At 28.6% G+C, this 20,225-nt stretch overlaps 1 long non-coding RNA gene across 2 annotated transcripts in view; it reads left to right on the top strand.

The window, feature by feature from the left end:
- LOC130675562 (uncharacterized) overlaps nucleotides 1–19,593 on the top strand; it is a 36,609-nt gene extending 17,016 nt beyond the window's left edge. The window contains exons 1-4 of one of the 2 annotated variants that reach the window (XR_008991311.1): nucleotides 14,431–14,504; nucleotides 17,202–17,285; nucleotides 19,343–19,408; nucleotides 19,483–19,593. This is a non-coding gene — a long non-coding RNA (uncharacterized LOC130675562). Of the gene's footprint in view, nucleotides 1–14,430; nucleotides 14,505–17,201; nucleotides 17,286–19,342; nucleotides 19,409–19,482 lie in introns of those variants that run through there. The other variant, XR_008991312.1, reaches the window with a different exon arrangement.
- The last annotated feature ends 632 nt before the right edge of the window (nucleotides 19,594–20,225 follow it).

Below are 20,225 nucleotides of genomic sequence, written 5' to 3'. Positions count from 1 at the left end.
CTCTTGAACAATTAATCCGATTTTAATTGTTGAGGCGGCATTCAACGCGGATTATAGAGTTTTAAAGCTGATTAGATTTTAAAATCGATCTATCAAGTACACTACAAGTTATCAAAAAAAAATATTTTGCAAAAAATTTTATTTTTGAAATAACTCTAATCGCACTGTATCGATCAATTTTGCATAACACCCTGAAATTGATGAACCGCTTAAAACGCCATCTCAAAAATCCAAATCGGTTTATTCGTTCATAAGTTACAAAATATTTACATACGTTCGTACACACACTCGGTCAAAACTCGGTTTTCAAAAATCGGACCGAAACTCATAACTTCCCCTTTTTTTTTTTTAATTTTCAATTTTTGCAGAAAGTTAAAAAAGTACACGGAGAGAAAATTATGGCAGCGGTTCCCATAATTTTGTGAAATTTTTTCCTATACCATCATAGGAATTACGACCATAAATTATGGGAATGGTTCCTATAATTTATAGTAACCATTCCCATAAATTATAGGAACCATTCCCATAATATTATGGGAATGGTTCCTATAAAAGTATGGGAACTATTCCCATAATATTATGGGAATGATTCCCATAATGCAATTGGAATGGTTCCTATACCATTATGGGAATCATTCCCATAATATTATGGTAATGGTTCCCATAATGGTATGGGAACCATTCCCATATCATTATGGGAACCATTCCCATAATGGTATGGGAACTATTCTCATACTATTATGGGGATGGTTCCCATAATATATAGAAACCATCCCTATAGTAGTATAGGTACTATTCCCATACCATTATGGGAACCATTCCCATAATGCATAGCAAAACTTCCTATAATTTTCTTTCCGTGTAATTCATTCAAATTAAAATCGAATAAAAATTGTAAGAATATTTCATCATTCAATAATTTTGTAAATATAGTAATTAATTTTTTGTTATTGCGAATAGTAAATTGATAAGGCATTTTTAGTAAATTAATAATGATTTTTATTGGCAAAAATTAAAATTGAAATTCCTATCGTCAACTAAAAAAGCATATATTTTATATAATTTTAATAAAATTTTTGAATATTTAAAACTTCCAAAAGTAAAAAAAATTTTATGCAAGGCGATAATTATCCTAAGAATTTGTGCAGATAAGAAAAGGGACAATTCGGAGACATAATTATACCCATATGTCTGCTGCTGCTTTGTCTAGGAAAGTACATTGTATTTAGGTACAGGTATAGAACAGTTAAGGTAATGAGATTATAAAACCATTAAATATTAAGTACATTGATTATATAATATTATCTATTGACTAAAATACATGTATACTTATACAAAGCATCCTTATAAATAACAAATCCTTTATCTGTCTGGCGTCTATAGTGAACAATTGGTAAAGTAAGTTAGGATTAAAACGTTTATGGAAATCCCTTCCGTAGAAGAATGATTTCACCATATTTTGTACAACAAATGGGCTGATGGAATTCCATAAGTATTTATTGAATTTCAAAAAATTTTAGCCATTTACTGTTGAAAAAAATTATTAGATTAAAAAAAAAGTCAATCGAATATTCCGAGTACATACCGTATGTGTTCTAAGGAAAGATGCATTTAATGCTCCGACTAAATGCTGCTATCCCCTGCGTTGACCCACGTACGTCTACGCATATTATTAACTAGTAGGAGAGACTGGGGCAAGACAGTACTCGGGGCACGAGAGATCATTCCCCATGAAAGAATTAATAAAAATAAATATATATTATAACATAAAAAATCTATATTTTAAGTATAAGAAAAATATAAAAAATATGTTTCTAATAGCTAACTTTTGGCCGATTTTTGTACTTATATATTTTAAATTTATCTTAGAATATATTAAATATTAGACTGGGCCAAAAAAATCGACTATTTTTTTTTTAAGTAAATTGAAAATATTATTTGGGATCACAAAAAAAATTATGGTGAAAATTTGAGCCCTTAACATTAATATTATGAGGTCTATCTATCATCGCGATCTTTTATATTTTTTTTTATGAGCGGGTTTTTGTCTCATAACTCTCAAACCATTGAGGTAAACAAAATTGAGTCAATGATTAATCATGAAGAAAATTGAATGCTCTACAAAAAGGTCTGATTACAATTTTTCGTCAGATCAACCGTTTCCTTATAATCATGCCTTGAATATTGGCATGATTTTACAATTTGATTCTTCAACTTTGGAATTTTGTAATTCATGAAAAATAAATGGAAAAGAAAATTTTTTTTCTTTCAAAACTAAACATTTTTTTTTTGTCAAAATTTTGAAGGTGGCCTTTCATGCTCGAAATGGATCGTTTTGCCCCGGTCTTCCCTACTATTTATTCTTATACGTACACGTGCGTGAATCAGTGCAGTAAATAGCAGACTTAGACGCATAATTTTTTTCGACAATAAATACTGCCTCTAAAATTTTTTGGAATTCAATGAAAACTTATGGAATTCCATTAGTCCATTTGTTGTACAAAATATTGAAAAATTATTCTTTCACGGAATAGATTTTCATAAACATGTTTATCCTAGCTTAGTTACCAATTGCTCATTTTGGACGCCAGACAGATAAAGTATTTAAGTTATTATAAGGGTGTTTTGTATACACTGTAAAAAATCACCGGGGTAAGTCCAAGCGGTGTAGGTGTTAAAATCGGCGGAGTTAAATTTCAACACCGAAAGCGGTGTGAAAATAACGCCGCCACCATTGTGAATATTCTGTACCGGTGTTAAAAAAAATTCCCTGGTGTTAAAATAACGCCACCGCCGGTGTAGATATTCTTTACCGATGTTCAAATACTTTACTTTGTGAATATTTTCACTTACTCGGTCACTATACTTTTTAATAAATAATATTCTTTATTCATTTTCATAAAGAACTGACAGTTTTTGTGTTTAATAATCTTGAAAGTTAATACTTCAAGCGGACGCAGTTTACCCCGTTTTACACCAGTTACTCCCGGGTGAAAATATTTGGCCGAAAATAGGCCTAAACAGCTTAATTTGGCCGAAATCACGCCGAAACTATAAAATTTTATTGTAAGAGGCCGAAATTTGGCCGAAAAATTTGTATTCTTTATAAAGAGGCCGAAAATCGGCCGATATTTGGCCGACAGTTGAATCAGCTTTTTTTCGGCCAGAATATATATGGCGGCAAAATTATTAATATTGATTAATATATGATTTATCATATATAATAATTTATACATTTAATATTATAATAATCCATATCATTTATAATATATGTGATTATATACATGTGATATTGTATCAAAAATTATATGTCCGCTTTATATATTAATTTATAACGTAAAATATATGTTTCATCTTATAAATTAATTTATAATTTCAATATTATTATAATCCATATAATTTATAATATATGTAACTGTATACATATGATATTACATCTCAAATTATATTTTCGTTTTATATATAAACTTATAATTTCAATATTATAATAATTTCGATATTATTATACATAAATAATTTAAAAAATACACTCATACCAAAAATTAAAGGAACAAAAAAATTTTAGAAATTTTTTAGTGATTTTTGCAAGACTGTAACTTCATGAAAAATAATCGTATCGATATTTAAAAAAAAGCATTTTATAGCTTGAAATCTCTAGTTTTATATTTGTGCAAATATATATAAACATATATCTATATAAATATATATTTACATACATTTATACAAATATATGTGAACATATATTTATATAATTATATATTTACATGTATAAATATTATATGTCAGTCATATAATTAAATCATATATCCTATCATATACCTTAAAGTATAGTATAAAATATTATAAGCAATATTTATAAGTTAGCATGTAAAAAAAATATATTACCGATATATATGTTGCAAATTATAAAATCATATAATATTTCGGCAAAATTTTGTATATGGCTCCATATATGACTTCTTATAATTCCATATAATTTATCATATATTTCGAATTATACTGAAGCTCATATATTGCTTTTTCATACGGGTTTTATTTTTCAATAAAATTATCGCGAGTAAAAATCTTTGGCCGAAAACAGGCCTAACTTTGGCCGACAGTTTAATCGGTCTGCTTTCGGCCATAGTATTTTTTTTTTTTATCATGGTACTTAAAGAAATTTTTATGCAACTCAAAATAAAACATATAAAATTTTCAAGTTGTGAAACTTAAAAATGTATTTGACAATTTTGAGAAAAATTATGTTTTCAATTTTTAAAATGTTTTAGTAACTCACTAATTAGTGTAGTATAACTTAATTAGTGTAGTATAACTTGAGTTATAATTTTATATAAGAGTGGAAACATTTAATTATTTAATAATTAGAGAAACATAGTTTTTATGGGAATAGTTTATATTTTGGTACACTATAAAATTTTTTTTCGTGGTATCATTGTTGTAAGTTATCCCGAGTCGAAATCTGAAATGTGGTTTTAGCCTAGATAGCCTCAATTCTTTTGTTAACAGGCTTGCCGCTCGCAGTTGAACTGTAATTATGACCTCCATGCCCTCAAAGTAGCATTGGGAAGGTAAAATCATACTTCTAAAGTAATTTTAGAACTGTATTTTATCCTCCATAGCCTAAAATTTTGATTTAAGACTATACTTGTTGGACTTATAAATTTTTCGACTTTTGTTACTCGATTGAATTTTTCTAAGTCCAAAAAATATTATTTTGGACTTAGAAAAATTCAATCGAGTGACAAAAGTTGAAAAATTTCTAAGTCCAAAATAAAATTGTAAAATTATTCTGGACTTGAAAATTTTTCGACTCTTGTAAATCCATTGAATTTTTTTAAGTCCGAAATTTTTTCTCGTTTATGTTTATTTAAACCTGACAGCTTTGAAATTTCAATGAGGTATTTATAGATGTTAATTCTGATCCAAAATCATCCTATGTAAACTCAGAAATAACTAACACAACTGGCACAAAATACAATAATACTTATAACGATATTTATAATCAGTACTACGATCCGTATTGTGAACCAATATGCGATCAGCCATCTTTTCAGTGTTTGTAATATTAAAAATTGTTAAACCAAAAATTATTTATGTATTGGATTAATAACTAAATCAGTCTTAACAATAAAGACATTTTTATTATTTAAGAGATGAAAAATCAATGAATACAATATTTTCAATGATAAATTTTTTGGTTGCTTTTGATTTCATTAATTTTATATTATCTAGATTATAATTTATACTTGGATCGTTATTGATATTTATATAGCTAATACTAGCGCCAAAAATTCCCTGACTAGAAAAAAAATTTCTTTGATAAATTAAAGTGATAGGCAATTATTTCGATTCCGAAATCAATTATTTTTATTTTTTGCATGCGTCATTGTTTTCACTTATTTTATCGATACTGTAAATTAATCTATAAATATGTGTAATGTTTTTGATTTAAAAATTCGTGCCTATGGCAGCCATTTTAATCTTATATTTAATACCCCCTTCGCCCCTTTGTTCCCCTTATCTACCAACGAACATCCGATAACGATCTTGTCCACCATTAAAAAGTAGGTTTTGGAGGGTATTTTTACATTCCTGCCGACTGTAAATTTATCCTACATTTGGTAAAAGCGGACAAAACTCCCAAAGTTAGGTCAAATTTACAGTTCTGCTCAATAGCATGCCTTATTGCTCGAATGTGATTTTACCCTCAATACCCTCATATACCTATAATTTCAGCCTCAATAACCTAACTTAGACTATGGAGGTCAAATCCACACTTCAAATTTTGACTCGGGATGTGACAGTTTGCGGCTCAGTGAAAATATATTAATGAGCAAAAATGAAAAATCGATTTCTTTAACTTTATACGAACAAGATTTTTCATTATTAACAGATTATATTTTTAAACAGTTATTTCTTATGATCATATGTAAAGGGAGCTCGTAATTATTCCGTAGTCAATATAAATGTCTACCCGGGAAAAAATGTTCAGGCCTGATCAGACATGAGCAGGCATGAGTCTTCAGGCCTGATCAGACATGAAAAATGACCATGCCTGATCAGGCCTGGTCAGGCGTGTTCAGGTCTGATCAGGTCTGTTCATGCCTGTTCATGCCCATTCTGGTAAAACGATTATATATAAAAAATGGTCCTATATAATTATATATAATTATGCATAACTATATACAATTATATATAATTATTTCTATAAAAATGAAAAAAAATAAAAAATATGGGAGTGTCTAGGATTCGAACCGTGGATCTTGCGCTTGAAAGTTCGCCTCGTTACCTGTTGACCTAAGAGATTGAGTTGAAAAGTAGGTCTCGTACGAACTTCAAGTACTGAAAGTCTTAAGACTCATACCTGTTCATGTCTGATCAGGTCTGATCCTTTTTTCCCGGGTTATACGTGATAGATTCTTGGTCAAATAAATTTTATATCTATGAACAGACATGAACAGACATAACCAGGCATGAACAGGCCTGATCAGGCCTGAGCTTATTCAACGCTTCAGACATGAACAGACATGGTCAGGCATGAACAGACATGGACAGGCATGGACAGGTATGATCAGGCCTGAACGCATATAACGCTTCAGACATGAACAGACATGGTCAGGCCTGAACATGCATGAACAGACATGATTAGGCCTGAACGTATTTAAAGCTTCAGACATGAACAGACATGAACATGTATGATCAGGCCTGAGCATATTTAACACTTCAGACATGAACATGCATGAACAGACATGGACAGGCATGGACAGGTATGATCAGGCCTGATCATGTCTAATGTCAGGCCTGATCATACGTGAACAGGCATGATCAGGTCTAATTTCAGGCCTGATCATACATGAACAGGCATGGTCAGGCCTGATCATTTTTTCCCGGGTAAATATAAAAGACCTAACTTCACTATACGTATTAGTAATTTTTTTTATAATTAATATGTTCTAAAATTTCCCTTTGGAATGAAATTCACTCCTGGGGATTAAAGAAATAGAAAATCATTCACTCCACGTTTACTCCGCTTTTACTCTGCAAATTTTTTACAGTGTAAGCATAGTAGTTAATCATACAGAAAAAATGAGTTACGTATGACCTATACCCCCATGAAAAAAATATATTAAAATCACATAAAAAATATATTTTAAATAGCTAACTTTTGGCCGATTTTGGTCTATATTTTAAATATATTAAAAATATATCTTAGAATATATAAAAAAATACATGTATAAAAATATGTTAGTAATATATTTTAAATCTATAAGAAATATACTTATGACAATATAAAAAATATATTTTTAAGTTAATCAACAATGTAAGGAAAAACATATAAAAAATATGTTTTTTATATTTCTTTTTCTATGTTGTTGATTAACAGAAAAACATATTTTTATATAATTTTTTGATATTTTTATAATTATATTTTTTATAAATTTAAAATTTATTACGAATATATTTTTTTATCTCACCATACCTATATTTTTGTTATATTTAAAAATATATTTTTATACATGTATTTTTTATATATTCTAAGATATATTTTTAATACATTTTTGAATATGAAAAATATATTTTTTTTATAAATTTTTTTCATGGGGGTACATGGCCATATATAGAGCCTATATATTTTTTAAATAATTTTATACATAACTATATAACCAAAATTACACATATCACAATTACTTACACGCAGGATTATATAAAGCTATATTATTTATACCGCGTTACTTATTCCAAAGTGACATAATAAATAAAAAAAATTACATTAGTTAAAATTAATTATAATTATATAAACATTACCAGTAAAAACAAAATTATTTAAAATTTATAAAAATATTTATTGTCAGTATAATTTTACATACAATCCATTAAAAAAATTAAAAATTAAAATATGTACATAATTTAAAAAACATTATTAAAAGAAGCGATTTAAAACGATTAAAAAAAAAATTAATTTTACAAATATTCAGTTCATTTAAATAAATCAGTTATTGCCTTATTGATGTAATCTCCATAAGCCCAAATTAAGTCTTCTTCGTGATCGCTTGATTCTTTTGCAAAAGCCGATAATTCCGGAAACAATTCATCCCTTTCGTTATTAGAGTTAACTGTTTCCGATATTCTTTTTTCAGATCTTTTATTACATTTTTTGTGATCCGATTTAACAAGAGCCGGAACGAAATTATCCCAGGTACTATCTTCACAAAATAGAATTCTAACAACATTAGACTGTACCCGAGTCGAAATTTTTTTAAAATTAAACCCGGTTTCAACCTAGTATAGTTTTTAGTCTGAGCGTCAGGTTGAAATGGGTTTTAGAAGATAGAGAACTCCATTGGAATTAAACCCTATTTCACTCCAGTAGCGCCTACATACGTTCGTTTTCAGGCGAGTTAGGTTGAAAAAGGTTTTAAATTTAAACTCCCTTTCGGCCCTCTTCATGCACGTTTCCAGGCGAGTTAGGTTGAGAAAGGGTTTTAATTAAAACCCCGTTAGACCCTAGTTCGTCTGATGACCTATATTTATGAATATCATGATCTACATTTTTTTCACTAAATTTATAAATAATATAAGAAAATTATAAATAAAATTATACTTTGAAATTAAAACAAAATTAATTGAATAATATCGCAGAATTTTACTTTTTCCGTGTGTTTTCAATTTATTTAAGATATACCTTTAATAAATTACCTTATAAAAATATATGTTATTATGAAAATATATATTTTTCTAATATGATATTTATAGTTTTAACATGCTTATATTATTTATAAAATCTGTATCTAAAAAAATATCGTCGAAAACTAGTAGACCTTGCCGTTTAACGTCTAAAATATTTTTTCCAAACTAAATAAATATTTTTTTTTATTTTCTTTAATCGAACGAGCGACAAATTTATCCAGATTCGAAACAATTTTTCAATTGGAGCCGATCAATTTTTAAATCCATCGGCTTAGTCGGCGCGCATTTTATGTACCTAAAGATCGAAACGTTTTTCTCGCAACGAACTTGAAAATAATTCATGGAATTCGTGTCTAATGGCGGCTTAAGGGGTAGTTAAGTGGGTAGCCTGCCATTTTCGGGTAACGTGCGGAACATTGACGAAATCTAGATCCAGTAGATTTTTTACTTCTCATTTCTTAGTTTCGTTCCACGAAAAAAGTTCCGATCTTCAGGTTAAAAATGAATACAAAATTTTTTTTTTCTTCTATGATTTTTTTCGTAATATCGTAGTAAAAATATTTTTTGAATTTTTATCAATATCTATATATGGGGCATTCCACGCCGAATCGACCACTTTTGACCCCGACCCGTTTAGATTTGGAGGAAAATTTTTTCTCTTTTTCTACCCGATCAAAAACGTTTCTCATAATTTTTTCATATTTTTTCACTCAACCAAAAAAAAGTTATGAATTTTTGAAAAAAATGGCTTTTTTGATTTTAAATAGCTATAACTTTTTCAAAATTCAATTGATTGGGACGTTTTTTTCTTAAAAATATTTGTTTTTAAATTTACTTTTTGAAAAAAAATACAAAAAATTATTGCAACCTATCTTCATTGTTTTTTTGTAGATATTTGGAAAAAATCAAAAATTTTTCGATGTTTACCATTTTTGTTTTTTGATTTTTTTTTTTTTCATATAATACTTTGACATTTTCTGCATATCCTCAAATTTTTTCAGAGTGGCGTTTTTTCGATTTATATTTTTTTTTTCAAATCGAAAAAAAAAATTTTTTATAACTGCTGCCTTTAAAGTTCAATATTCGAGCGTCGTGTGGCGCGAGTAAAATAGGTCTTTCTCTCGATAACTCGACGAAACTATAGAACGATGTCGAAAAATCAGCTGTTGGACTTTTCAGCATGATTTTACTGTGCTGAAAAGTAATTGCCTATAGGAAATGTATACAAATTACCAAGCAACCGTCGTTCACTCGAGTTAGAAAAAGATAGTGATACTTTTTTCTCCATATACTCCTACTGTCGCATTTATCCTGAAATTCGCACATGCGCAGATAGAAAGACGACAATTGGAAACCTGCATAGTGATCATATGTTTCTTATTCTTATTGAATATCATAACTTGTGTGTTTGTATTGTGAAAATAATATTATTATCATATTATTAATCGTTCATTAAAAATTTTCACATTTTTAAAAACAGTCACAGATTTTAATTAATAAAATCAATAAACTAATTGATAGAATTCAATTGAAAAATAAAACATGAATAGATTGTTATTATGTACACTTGTACAACTGTATATATTTAGAAGGTAATTTTTTATTCTTTAAATGATTGAATTCCTCTCGATTGAACTTTAAAGGCAGTCGTTATAAAAAATATTGTTCGATACAAAGGATTAAAAAGAGGGATACGGTATGCATGTATTGTCAACACTCGTCTAGGGAATGTTACATTCACAACGAGAACTCGTACCTACATCTCTCTCGCACTCGCTTCGCTCGTGCGAGAAAGATGTATGTACTCGTTCTCGTTGAGAATGCGGCATAACCCAAGACTTGTGTCGCCAATCCAAGCATGCCGCAAACCCTCTTTTTAATCCTACGTATCGAAAATAGCTATTATAACTAGCCTTATTTCTCATAACACCATGTTTAAAATTTTTGAGAGTGCTCAGAGAACTTTTAAATTTGGAAAAAAAAAAATGAAAACAATAAATTTAAATGGTAATCATCGAAATAATTTGAATTTTGTTCGAAAAATCCAGTTAAAAAATAGAAGGACCTTCTGAATAATTTTTTGCACACATTTGCACACACACACATTTGCACACACACACATTTGCACACTCGCACACATTTGCACACACGCACACATTTGCACACACCTTAACACACACATGCACGCAAACACACACTCGCACACAAAACTCCGGAACTCCGAGTCGCGAAGTGAATGCGGAGTGAATTCGGATTTAATTTTAATCCGAATTCACTCCAGATTCACTCCGGATTTTTCACCGTGTACTCATGTAGATTTTACATAAACTATAAGTAAATATTACATAAAGTAATATTGTATAATCTACAGAAAAAATATGTAATTTTTGCAGAATATTATCTGCTAATATTACATTATGTTATTTATAAAAATAACATTTATGAATTTGTCAAAATAACATATTTTATCTTTAAATTTTACAAATAATGTCATCAGTAAATTTTACAGATTTTGTTCTGTAACTTTTACAGAACTGTTTTTTCCATGTATAAAATTCTAAAATTACTATACAGTATGGTAACTATTAAAAATCCTCGATGAGAATCATAACCATAAAATTCTCAGCTTATACCATTACTTATATTTTTGTCTTCTATAAATAAATTTTTTATTTAATTAAAATTAATTGGGTTTTAATGATAAATTTAGTAAATATATTATTTATATTAATAAGTTATCAATGGGTTACAACAACAGCTATCGTTAGAATGAAACCCGTAATCTTTTTAATAAAATATTATCTTTTTCACTCTCGCTTTTGTTACATTATATATAATATATAGGGGCGGGAGGGGCAAAAGGGGGTACTTAAGGAAATACCAAGTTTTCGAGGACTCAAATACGCTAAATCTTTTTTAACTTCCCGCTAAGAAAATTGTAAATTTTCAAAAATTCGGAAAGTTATTGGTTTCGGTCCGATTTACGAAAATCGAATTTTCACCAGATGTCGACGTTTTGAGGTCCAGGAGCTCGAAAATAACGGGAAGTTTCAGGGCTGGCCCACAGAGTCAACCGATAGACCGATTTTTTTTTAATTGCGAGCATCTGTCTAAAAATGGATTAAACGAAAACTCCTTTTTTTATTTTCTGCGTTTTTGAATGTAGTTTTCAGAAAAAAATTATTCAGAAGGTCCTTCTATTTTTTAACTGGATTTTTCGAACAAAATTCAAATTATTTCGATGATTACCATTTAAATTTATTGTTTTCATTTTTTTTTTTCCAAATTTAAAAGTTCTCTGAGCACTCTCAAAAATTTTAAACATGGTGTTATGAGAAATAAGGCTAGTTATAAAATTTTTTTTTTCGATTTGAAAAAAAAAATATAAATCGAAAAAACGCCACTCTGAAAAAATTTGAGGATATGCAGAAAATGTCAAAGTATTATATGAAAAAAAAAAATCAAAAAACAAAAATGGTAAACATCGAAAAATTTTTGATGTTTTCCAAATATCTACAAAAAAACAATGAAGATAGGTTGCAATAATTTTTTGTATTTTTTTTCAAAAAGTAAATTTAAAAACAAATATTTTTAAGAAAAAAACGTCCCAATCAATTGAATTTTCAAAAAGTTATAGCTATTTAAAATAAAAAAAGCCATTTTTTTCAAAAATTCATAACTTTTTTTTGGTTGAGTGAAAAAATATGAAAAAATTATGAGAAACGTTTTTGATCGGGTAGAAAAAGAGAAAAAATTTTCCTCCAAATCTAAACGGGTCGGGGTCAAAAGTGGTCGATTCGGCGTGGAATGCCCCATATATAGATATTGATAAAAATTCAAAAAATATTTTTACTACGATATTACGAAAAAAATCATAGAAGAAAAAAAAAATTTTGTATTCATTTTTAACCTGAAGATCGGAACTTTTTTCGTGGAACGAAACTGAGAAATGAGAAGTAAAAAATCTACTGGATCTAGATTTCGTCAATGTTCCGCACGTTACCCGAAAATGGCAGGCTACCCACTTAACTACCCCTTAAGCCGCCATTAGACACGAATTCCATGAATTATTTTCAAGTTCGTTGCGAGAAAAACGTTTCGATCTTTAGGTACATAAAATGCGCGCCGACTAAGCCGATGGATTTAAAAATTGATCGGCTCTAATTGAAAAATTGTTTCGAATCTGGATAAATTTGTCGCTCGTTCGATTAAAGAAAATAAAAAAAAATATTTATTTAGTTTGGAAAAAATATTTTAGACGTTAAACGGCAAGGTCTACTAGTTTTCGACGATATTTTTATCAATGCTAACAATTATCCGTGCCCACGTGATGAGCTGATAAATAATAACGCTCAGAATATTATTGTTTCCTTTTAACTTTTCACATATCTATACAATAATTATTTTAATTATTTATACGCTCACACACACAATATTTTAAGACAATTCTCAGCCAGTGTCCCCCCACTTTTTTAAAATATTCAATGACTTTCAACTGTCATAACCGTATTAACATTTTATTAATGAATTAAAAAAAAATTAAAACCTTAATTGAAAAAAGGACAATGTAGTCGTAATTTCGTTGAGATATAAAATTTAAAAAAAATTACTTACAATTGATATCAATTGGGAGTTAAACGAAATTTATTGAATAAATTTTAGTAAAATCGTCATGTCAATTCTATAATTCGAATTTTTAAATTTTATCGGCTAAAATTCATTCAATAAATTTCGTTTAACTCCCAATTGATATCAATTGTAAGTAATTTTTTTTAAATTCTATATCTCAACGAAATTACGGCTACGTCGTCCTTTTTAACTTCCCGCTAAGAAAAATGTAAATTTTCAAAAATTCGGGAAGTTATTGGTTTCGGTCCGATTTACGAAAATCAAATTTTCATCAGATGTCGACGTTTTGGGGTCCGAGGGAGCTATTCTGACTAATTTCACGATGATGTCCGAGTATATGTATGTATGTATGTATGTACGTACGTACGTACGTACGTATGTAAATACCTGTATCTTTTGAACGGATGAACCGATTTTGAACTTTAAGGGGTCATTCGACGCGGCTTGTCAATATTTTGAAGCTGAAAGAAAATTGAGCTTGATCGGTAGGACTCGTTCAGAGATATTCCAAAAATAAAATTTTTTCAAAAGTGTTTTTTTCGGATAACTTTTAATGTGCTCGATGGATTGATTCCAAAATGGACTGGGCTCTAGAACTTTATAAGCCGCGTCGAATGCCACCTCAACCATCAAAATCGATTTATTCGTTCAAGAGAAATCGCTGTCGAAAGAATTAAAAAAAATTTTTTTTTTAATTTTTTTCGAAATATCTCAAAAACGACTTGATAAATCGAATTCAAAATTTGATCAGTTTTAGAACTTGATAAAACGCGTCGATTGCCACCTCAACCGTCTCAATCGGTTGATTCGTTTGAGAGATATCGTTGGAGAAAAAATGGTAAAAAACTATTCGTTTCGAAACGAACGGCATCCAAAAGTATTTTCAAGCTCGAAGAGCTCGAAAATGTATTTACGACAAAGTTTTTGAGCTCAAAGAGCTCGAAAACAGCGGGAAGTTTTAGAGCTGGCCCGCAAGGTCAACCGATAGACAGATTTTTTCAATTAAGGTTTTAATATTTTTTTTAATTCATTTATAAAATTTCAATACGGTTATGACAGTTGAAAGTCATTGCATATTTTAAAAAAGTGGGGGGCACTGGCTGAGAATGGCCTTAAATGACTATATAAAGCCGTCAAGTTGGACACTAAAATTATCATTTTCAAAACGAAACTTTCGTAGTATACTGGTAAGTTTTAACTATATTCATATAATAATTGATAAAGTTTTTTCTTTTACTTGTAATTGTGAATATTTACTTGCCCGGGAAAAAAAATTTAGATCTGTTCTGATCAAATTCGATCAAATTAGATCAGCTCAGATCCAATCTGATTATAATTTACACTGAACCCAGATCAGAGTAGATACGATTTGATCTGTTCAGATCAAACTAGATCTGATCAGATATGACATCTTTCTTTGGGGAAAAATAGTCTAGATCTACCCTGATCAAATCTAATCAAGTCAGATCAACCTAGATCAAGTTAGATCAACCTAGATCTAGTCAGATCAAAATAGATCAACATTGATTAAACGATCAATTTATGAAGTAAATATGAATAGATCTAATTGGATCTGTACGGATCAATTCAGATCTGAGCTGATATAACTTTTTCTCAGAAAAAAAAGTTCAGATCTGCTCTCATCAGATTAGATCTGTACTGATTATAAAGAAATATTTCTTCACATTATATTATAATTATGAGATTAACTAGCTGAATTTTGACACATTCACCTAAATATCAATAATTATAAAAAGTCTATCGTAATTAAAACAAATACATTTTTTTGTTTATTCAGCTAATAATTATTTTATTATAGAAACTATAACTATGATAATAATCTACTATCGATATTATCTGATATTCATATAGGTACTTTATACACTGATCGAAAGGTTATCTTGGTTCAAAGAGAATTATCTTGAGTCAAGAGAATATTTAGGAAAATGGAATAAATCTTGGTTGAAGAAAATTTTCTCTTAATTTTGATTATTTTGATTCAAAAAGTTATGTTTTCGACCCAAATGGGTTAAAGTTTTAAGTTAAAAATATATGATTTTAGTTCAAAAAGAAAAAATATTTAAAGAAAGTAAATTGTTTTTTGAATTAATATTTTGAATTTCTTCATTCATGTATATTGAATATTTTATTCTATGAAATTTAACTTCTCTACGTAAGGAGTCAGATTTCTTAAACCAACTAGTGGCTATTGCTTGAAACAAAAATAAAAAAAATTCAAGTCAAGAAAATCAAGCTCTTGGTTTTTTTCCATAGCAGCATTCGGATAACAGGAGCACTCGAGTCTATGCAGCTTCTCTACTTCGGACACTACTTTGTGTATGCACGTAGACGCCCGAAGATCCCAAAAAAATGAAACGAGTCTGTTCAGCGCTGGCGCCGCATATGTGCAATTATATGTATATTACACACCAATATTCTAATAGTATTAGTTTATTAATTATACAATTAACTAATTTATATACATAAATTGTTTTGAATTGAAGTGTTCGGTAAAAATGTAAGTTATTGTAGTTATTAGTCATTATATCTGGTGTTTTTCCTGATTCACGTTAAGTTAAATGGTGTCGTTTCAATCACAAAAAAGTAAGTTAATTATTATTTATGCTGTTTTTAATCATATCAGATACTCAAGTTTGTTATCATTTCTGATCCTAAATTTATATAAAATTGTTTCCTTTTTAGTGTGGTATATATCATGCAGTTGATGCTGTCGATGGAGCCAGGATAAATAACCTAACCTTTCATTTATTTTTGTAACAAAAAAAAAAATTTTTATTGTAATAAAGAATCAAAATATATTTTGATGATTAATTGTATATACTCTGAAAATTGAATTTTTAATAAAAACAATTAATTTAAAATTGAACTGAATTATTGTATTTTAAAATAAAAGTATTTTTTATTTTACGTTAATGTATAATTTAGTTTTAAAATGAGTTTTTTATTTTTTTAATCTAAAATTAATTGTTTTCAGATAAAGTCTACATTTATTTTGAACTAAATGTTATCAAATCTTTAAATAAATTAATTTTTACTTGGAGTAAGTTAAATGTGCCTCCGTTTAAAAACTCGATGTATCGAAATGAATCGATATCGACTACATTCGAGAGAACGATGTTTTTAGAATGAGTTGGTATCTTCTAAAACCAAGAGCTAAATTTTCTTGAGCCAACCAAGTTGTTTTCTTGTTCGGAGAAACTAAAAACATTTAAAGCAAAAATTTATATTTTTAAATCAAAATTGAATTTCTTTATTGAAGAGCTTTATATACTCTAATTAAAAAAAAAAAATTTTTTTACCAAGAGAAAATTTTTTCAAACAAGAAAAGAGGATATTTTAATTTAAGAATTTATTTTTGGAAACGATTTTCTTCTTGACCCAAGAATTCCTTTTTTTGTGTGTATACATCGTTACATGATTTTCTTCGATTTCCAGTTCGGGCTATCTATATTTTTCTCAATTTATCTATGAATTGTCTTATTGAGAAAGTTATTTAGCATGTTTGCATGTTTAGGTTTCCACTATATTTTAATGGTGTATTACCATACGATGGACGGTGTGGCTCAATAAGTTATAGATCAATTTAAATATAGTGGAAACCTAAACATGCAAACATGCAAATAACCTTCTCAATAAGTTAATTTATAGATAAATTGAGAAAAATATAGATAGCCCGAACTGGGAATCGAACCCAGACCAATCGGCATCTAAACGAAACTTTTGAGCCTGGTTCCGAGAAAAAAAAAAATTTTTGTTTTTTTTGAAACGCCCTAATGATCATATATAGTTATATATAATTATGTATGATTATATATAAAAATTTTTTCTCGGGGTACCAAAAATATTTTTATAATTGTTTTCAGAATCATCGAATAATTCAGCAATCATGAAGTTTTTCCACTACTTAGTACTTTTCGTCGTCATGCTGACTATTGGTTTCAATGCAGGTAATTTATATATATAATTATGAGTATACATTTGAAACAAAAAGTTACATATGTACCTGATAATAACTGCACTAATTTCCGTCCATACACTGAAAAAAAGATTTATTTGAGCCAAAGATATCGTATATTTAGAAATGGCCGAATAAATATTTAATTGTGAGAAAGATATAATATATTTGAGTAGTTTAATTGCGTGAAATAATTGATATATTTGTGGTAAAAAAATGATCTAATTGCTACAAATAAATAAGGGCTTCAAATATATGTATAGTATCGCCAAATTTTAGGTTATTTGTCATAAATTTAATATCTTTACCACAAATATATCAACTACTTACCACTAGTTACTACTACTAATAAATTATATATTTCCGTCAAATTAGAAAATTATGTGAATCAACTGTCATATTTTGTTGTACCAAATATATTTATTTGTCATTAAGAAATATTTTTAAAAAAGCCACAACTAAATTGATTTATTTGGGATAAATATTTCTTTTTTTCAGTGTACTTGTTACATTAAATAATAAAAATAAAAAATTTACTGACAGAGTTTTTCACGTACGTTTAACTAAAAATTACATTTAAAATATAATCGTAATATTGCACGCCTCATAACGCGAAGCGTTTGAGGTTGTGCATTACTCTCAACATGTCCCAGTCAAGCAATTTGCCGGACTTAAATTGCGTGTATTTCATTCATTTTGTATTTGTAAGGTAATACAAATGCACCATTATCAAGATAAATGCTCTAATTATCACACTCGATGTGTTTAAAACACACATATTTTGTTTAACATTAATAAAAATATGATTAAAAAACTTTGTCGTGCTTGTCCGGATGTCTGTACGTGTGGATGTGCCACAATCACGGCCGTCAAACTAAACGTATCGGGACCATTCTTGTTTTATTAGCTTCAGAACGACACCGGATTTTTTGCTATTTAAAATGACTTTTTAATTCGCTGTCGTTTAATAATAATTAATAAAAAATATTGAAAACACTGGTCTTTTATATATCTATATGTATATAGGTGTATTTCTATGATTGTACGACTTCAGCCTTTGGCCACCTTCGGGCGCTGTTAGCCGGGCTGATAAATATGTACACGCATGCGCTGTACGTTTCTCATCGGACGCCAAAACCGCGAAAGAATGAACCCTAGAATTCAAGTAACTAAAAGTGATATTAAAAAAAAAATAATAATAATAATAATAATAATAAAACCAATATCATTTATTTTTTTATTTATTTATTAAATTCTAATTCCTTCGGTAGGATACTTAAATAATAAATTATTTTGTATTTTTGAATAAGCGTTATGAGGCGTGCACTTTTGGATTTTCCAAACTTTTTTTAACTTCCCGCTAAAAAATCGACGATTTTCGAAAAATTCGGAAAGTTATTGTTTTCACCCCGATTTGCGAAAATCGAAATTTGACCAGATGTCGACGTTTTGAGGTCCTAGGAAGCTATTCTGACTATTTTCAGAATGATGTCCGAGTGTCTGTATGTACGTATGTGTGTGTGTCTGTGTGTGACCGGTCTATAACTTTTTAACTAATGCACCGATTTGGATGGTTAAGGCGGCAATTGAAAGAGCTTGTTGGCCATCAACTTTCCTGAAAATTTCAGATCACTTGATAAAGTAGACTCGAAAATATTGGCAAATTACGGAAAAAAATTTTTTTTTTTTTTAGTTTTTTAGTGATTTCTCAGGAATGACTTAAACGATCGACTTCAAAATCTAATCAGCTCTAGAACTTTATAAACTGCGTCGAATGCGACCTCAACCATCTTAATCGGTTAATTTGGTCAAGAGATATCGCGGGAGAAAGAAATGGTAAAAAACGATTTTTTTCGAAAACAATGAGACACAAAAGTATTTTCGAGCTCTTTGAGCTCGAAAACAGCGGAAAGTTTTGAGGCTAGCCCGCAGGGCCAACCGATGCCCAGAATTTTTTTTATAAAATGCGCGTTTGAGATCCGAACTTGTTATTTTCAAATTTATATTCACGTACATTACTTATATTATTTTATTTTATATACATGGTAGGAGTAAATGCTAGTCCATCACAAGTTAAAAAACGTGCTCCTGAAGATCTATGTCCATCTGCATGGTGTTAGTATTCATTATTATTTTTACGTCAATAAAAGAAAGTAGTGATTCCAAATTTATTCTTTATTTATTTACAGGTGGATCTTGAATAGAAAATCAAAGTTATTCCAATTACCATATATTAAAAAATGTAATTGTGAAAAAAATAATCTGATGCAATAAATACATGAATTATTAAACAAACAAAAAAGCCGTCTTATTACTTTCAACATAATCAAATAACTTTAGTATCAAAACATTATTTTTAAGGTTTTATTTTTCTTTCCCACATTATTCATTTGTTTTTTTTTTACTGTCAAAAAAATTTGTTGAGAAAATATATTTTCAGTCGTTTTTTATTTCTAAATGCATATATATTTATTATCTTTGAATTGTGTACACTATTATATATCACATATAGAAAACAATTTGTTTGAATATTCTGTATATAATTACGTTTTTTTTTCCACTATCAAATCGTTCTGTTCACATCTTAAATAAGCACAACTATTACCAATTTTTTTCAATTTTTTATCAATTGGAAATAATTTCTCGTGAAAGATTCAAAAATTTTACACTGATTCGATCAAAAAAATTTTTTGCATGGAATAACTTAAAAAAAAAGTTATTTTCTAAATTTGCTCTTAGTTATTCGTTAAGAAGTAATTTTTTCCAGTTCAAATGTCGATAAAAACGCAATTTTATAGAATGTTATGGTAATTTTCCGAAAAAATCATGCTTCACTCATTTCAGAAAGTACTCCATTGTGCCCGCAGAAAATACAAAGATTTTATAATTGAATATAATTTTAAAATTTTTTTTTTCAACCAACAATTTTCGT

This window comes from Microplitis mediator, chromosome 10 (genome assembly GCF_029852145.1).
Source record: "Microplitis mediator isolate UGA2020A chromosome 10, iyMicMedi2.1, whole genome shotgun sequence".
NCBI lineage: Eukaryota > Metazoa > Arthropoda > Insecta > Hymenoptera > Braconidae > Microplitis > Microplitis mediator.
The sequence above is the reverse complement of the archived record's forward strand: the minus strand, read 5'-3'. Positions and strand labels throughout refer to the sequence as shown.